Source organism: Asparagus officinalis, chromosome 5 (assembly GCF_001876935.1).
Source record: "Asparagus officinalis chromosome 5, Aspof.V1, whole genome shotgun sequence".
Lineage (NCBI taxonomy): Eukaryota > Viridiplantae > Streptophyta > Magnoliopsida > Asparagales > Asparagaceae > Asparagus > Asparagus officinalis.
This window is the reverse complement of record NC_033798.1, coordinates 102,087,258-102,093,135: the sequence shown is the minus strand read 5'-3', so window position 1 is coordinate 102,093,135 and position 5,878 is coordinate 102,087,258.

Below are 5,878 nucleotides of genomic sequence, written 5' to 3'. Positions count from 1 at the left end.
ACCATCATGGTCGACCGCCAAAGATCCAGAGGCACAGTGAGGCCCCGTGCACGACTTCGGTCGACCGCCAAAGACCCGTGGTCGACCGCCAACCTGTCAAATTGAGCTCCCGAGCCCAAACCTGCTATTCTTGCCAATCCTACAAATCTCCACCTCAGCGAACATTTTGTCAAAACTGAGCCGACACTGACCACACCAAAATGCCTCACTTATTGCGTCTAGTACGCCATGACAACAGACTCATGACAATGGACTCCATTCACAACAAGTCGAGACCCATACGGGAGTGCGAACACTCACCCAAAACAACAATGTCTACTCATCAAATCGGCTGCATAATAAAGACTACATACGTATCCTCTTGCCCAAGGAATCAAGCATTCACGTAGTTCACCCAATGGCCTCCAAAGGCCCTCAATCCAAAAGAAGAGTTCTCAACTCTTCACCAACATCAACACCTAATCTGCGGCTGATAGCATCACTAATGACCCCAAATTGACACGATCCAAACACCTCCACCTGAGGTGACCCGATAACCATATCCAAGCTACATCCACCAGCTGCACTCGAATCTACCAACTCATCATCTGCATCTGAATCCAAATGACTTCCACGCTGTGTCACCTCAGTTGGAATCCCAAACAATACAGAATGACCTGGAGTATGTAGAGTAATCTCCACCCAATATGGAGTAGCATCACCCTCCACCCGCTGCGATATTCCACTAATCTGATCAACACTCTCTACCTGCCGAGAGTCTAATGTGACGTACCTGCTCCGAACAAACTCAGAAGCTATCAACTGATAGCCAAAAGAGCCTCTGAATCCTAATCGTGCAATCAGATCCAATCTCACATCCACGATGTGATCAAGTGCTGGGTAGCCAAACATCCGACGCAACCTAAAGTCTGAAACAACTCCCCCAGATCTAACAACGCTCAATGCAGCAATTGGCAACCTCATAAGATGGCCCAAACATGTCGGAGCCCGAATACCAAATCCACTGCTCGACAACCAACGTCGATCCTTCTCCAGAAAGGAACAGCTCACCGAATCCGCCATCTCATCTCGTCGCCCCAATGTCTTCTCTCCTACGAAGTATCTCCAACTGCCATGAGCTCTACATGAATGCAAGAAAGAACCCCTACTAGAACTACTACGATGGGTAACCTTTCTGCCAATACACCTCCTCCAACTTTTGCGGACCACTAGGGCTTCATACCAACGGGACTTGGTTGCAACCTATAAATACCTAGTACAATCCCTAACATAGGAAACAGAATACCGATTACCTCCCAATGATGTCTTCTTGGAAGGCCCCCAAATGCTTGACTGAACACCTCCTATAAGACCCCTCGATCGATAGATAGAAGTGCCAAATTCCATCTCGGTCTTCTCGCTCATCCCAATTTGCTCAAATGACTTTAATCTACAGGTCAAAGCACTCCTTAACAACCTATGCACGATATAACCAATCATATACCCCAGTAACAAACAACGCCATAGTCTAGCCAAAGAAGTCGTCAGCTCTTTATCAATCACCATGCTCCCAAATAGATAATACAAATTGCTCCTTCTGACGCCCTTCATCATAATCATGAACCCCAATGTGACCTTCAAGCGTGCATCCGCCAAGGTCACCCTATAGCCTACTGCCTCTAATGCCCCAAGTGAAATGATGATCTTCTTCAATTAAGGAACGAACTCCACTTCAACTAACTCCCGAATCATCCCGTCACTCATCCGAATCTGAATGGTACCGATACCACCAATAGGGTATTTGTGATCATTGCCCATGAGCACAACATCCCCTCTTTCTAACTCCTAAAAGCTAGAGAACCAATCTCTCCTAGGGCATATGTGGTAAGTAGCATCCGAATCCAACATCCACTCGGTGGAGTCGACAACACCAACTGACAGAAGAGCTAGGCATGAATAGCCCGAAGAATCCAAATCTGAAATGTCGCCACTAGCCTTGGCAACATTCAACTTTGAAGCTTGAATAGCTTTTTTCTTATTCTTCCCGGCTTGCAATTTTGGGCATTTTGTTTTTCAATGTCCATCCTCTCTACAAAAAATACACTAATTCCTACCAGCTGCAGGATGTGCCCCCTAGACTATGACCTCCTACCACGGTTTGGACTTTTAGCTCTTGTGACCAATGCCCACGCTACCGACTCAATAGAAGTCTCATTATCATTCTTTCGAAGTTGATAATTCACAAGTGTCGCGGTGGCCTCACTATACGAAAGAAATACCTTCCCATTAATAAGAGTAAGGACGAATGTCTCATATTCCTCGTCGGGCAAGAAACTCAACAATAGCAACACATTATCCTCATCTTCAACCATGATATCTACATTCGCCAAATCAGCAAGAAGCTTCGTGTAGTGGTTCATGTGATCACTAATGGATGTCCCCTTCTTCAATTGGAAGCGATAAAGCCTCCTCTTTAAATGCAAACGATTTTCGCCGCTCTTCGTCAAATACTTACCCTCTAGGACCTCCCAAATCTTTTTTGCCGAAGTCTCATTTATCATATCATATTTTAGATCTTGAGTTAGACAAGACCTAATCACACCACACGCTGTTTTATTCATTTTCTTCCAAACATTCTCATCAATGTCGTACGGTTTCCCATCCAACTCCAATGTATCTTCCAAATTTTGCGTATTTAGCGCATCCAAGACTTCGCATCTCTAAAGTCCAAAATTATTTGTGCCATCGAACTTCTCCACATCTATCTTCATAGAATGGCTACTCAAACTTTGGACGGTCTTCATACTAGAAGAACCCTCCCCAAATTTATCTCTTCCGGCCATATATCTCAAAGCACCCAATAACAATTGCGGAACAAACAAGAAATAGATCCAAACTTGAAGAAAGATAGAGTCTTTACCAAAAAGATCCCACCTTTATCACCAACGAAGCTCTAGATGAACTTCCCAACTGATCTACTCCTCTAAAAAGCCCAAACGTTGCCCGGAGCTCTGATACCACTTGTTGGGGAAACCCCCGATGCCGAGATCCAATACCAAATAGCCGAGAGAGAAGAGCAAACACACCAAATCAATACCACAAACAAGATACACCAGTTTTAATGTGGTTCGGCGAATGCCTACGTCCACGGGGCAAGGAAGGGGGAGTTTTCACTATTAGAAATCAAGGGGATACAACTAGGGTTACAAATCTTACCAAAAACCCATAACAAATCACTCTAGATCTCTCCCAAATGCTCCAACAATAGAAACCCACAAAACACCTCTTAATGGCTGCTAAAACCCTCTTGCACTGAGCCCTAAAACTAGTTTTGGGTATTTATAAAAATCCCAAACGAAACGGGTCTGGAAATAGGCCCAACCCAAAAACCGCATCGCGGTCGACCGTCACGGTCGACCGCATCAACTCCAGAGACTTCCACGGTGACCATCATGGTCGACCGCCAAAGATCCAGAGGCACAGTGAGGCCCCGTGCATGACTTCGGTCGACCGCCAAAAACCCGCGGTCGACCGCTAACCTGTCAAACTGAGTTCCTGAGCCCAAACCTGCTATTCTTGCTAATCCTACAGAGCTGATCTCTGATCACTTCTTATGCATAAAGACTGAAGTTGCCATGAATGCTTAAAGCCCAATACCCACTTAAAAAACTTCGGTAGCCCTATCAATTTTGTGATAAATGTCCAAGAACAATGCCACCGCAACAAGGATTACTTTTGAATTTTCAACTATTAGGCATAAGAAAACGCTTCATTTTGTGTTTCAAGATCATCATTACTCTACCTGAAATGATCATCTTGCCTAAGAACAACACTCTCTGTTATACCGAAAGTGCAGAGATTGTTTAACTTAAACATATGAACCCTAATAAAGGCTCAGGAAAATTTTTGGGCAAAATGGGCATAAATCGGAGCTGGAAGAAATTTTGAGAGGACATAATAAGAATCACCTATATAGACAATATATCACGAACGCATGTGAAGCTTCGATCTTTGTCTAGTACTATCGCAAAGTTTATAAGCATAAATTGGTGACCATGAATTAATGAATAGCACATATGCTAGGTCTTTTTGATCTTCTGAAGTTTAGAGAGGGTATGAATGCAACAACATTAACTATAAACTAAGAAAGTTGCACCGTTGGAATTTTTTTTTTCAATTGATGTATTGTTGTTCAATATATAGCTGACGTAATTTATAGGAAATTTTCTGCTCTGTAAAAAATCATAAAAATACAATATTATCTATGATATTGAAGGGAGATTTTTAGGTAACATCTGAAGATGATCAAGAAAGTAAGTACAGACACTAATCAGCTGCAAATCATAACTACGTTATGAAAGATTGGACAGAGCATATAGTAACTTTACAGAATTGTAAATTTTAAAAAACATAACCCTCTCTTGTCAATAGATTGATAGAGAATTTGACGACAACTCGTAGAGCTTATATTGGGCTGACAACTTGTTGCAAAATTTTGCTGAACCTAGTTGGTTATGGATATATGCTCCTTAGCATATTCTATTTTGATTAAAGAAGGCGATGATGATCATCGGCACTGTCACTAAGAAATGATATTTGCTAAAAATTACACATTTTGATTTATCAATTTCATGAATCAGAATTAGCATGTACACAACATACAGGTTCTTGAACAATATATAGTTTCAGGGTATCATAGTTTTGCCAGGACTTGCAGTCAGAGTAATTTCCTGTTCGTCAATTATTAGGAGATTAGAGAAGAATTCCTGTTAAATGTCATTTTGGCATGTGATGAGAACACAGGCCTGGAAGGGAAAGCCCAAAGAAGAGAGAAAGGCTGCAGGTTCTTTCCCTTCGTTAGTCTTCAGTAAATGGATTCATGTTCTTTTTGTTGGCTTTCTAATTTTTTTTGTATGTAACAGGGCGCACAACCTTAAGATCCACATGACAGTAAAATGAATTAAAATACATAATGAACATCAACTGTAACGAAACAAAACTAAAGAAATTAAATAGTTCATTTAAAACCTGTACGTTACATCCAGTATTAAGGAATGACCTTTACAACTCGAAAACAAGAAGAGAATAACACACAATCATTTGATACTTCAGGTTAAAGATTGGTCCAGATAAATTAGAAAAATACTTCAAATGAACAATTCCTTTCGCAGTTAACAGAGGAGATGAATCTTAATGGAACCGAAATTAAAGATACGATACCTTGTTATCGCTGTTGTTGTCGTTACTTTCTTTTTATACTACTAACACGACTCAAAAATAAAATTCATCCATCCAACAATTGGTGCATTATGAAGTGATGTATTAGGACCACATTTATTGGTCTAATCAAAGTACTACTTCGAATTGATAAATTATCAGGCCTAACACATTCAAACAAACGACTATTTAAATCACTGTATGAGACAGCAAATCATAATTGAAACTTCTCCTTCAGCGCGAACAGTTGTTAAAACACAATCTTAACCACTCCACAATGCTTTCTGTAGGTTGTCAGTTCCTCTAATTAATTATCTTAGAACAAAATAGACAGATTATCCCATGTGTTCTTTGATTAATTAAGGAAAGCCAATTAGAAAGAAACCAGAGCATGTAAGCATCTGATTGCTGGAAATTAAGTACTAATATTCTCAGGTTTGCTAATGGCTGGACCCATCAATAGTAAAAGGTTAGGTAAGAGAATAATAGCTAAAAAAAAGGTATCCAACTTTGTGGTCTCTCACATGGTTACATGAATGAACCAAGCAAAACTCAGATCATGTTTACATTACAAAGAATACGGAAGGATCCATGCCATCCAATTCATGACGGTGGGAGCATTAGATCATGGAAAAGTTGTGCCAATTGTGTTGGTGATGGAGGCGGTTAACTTGTCAGTCTG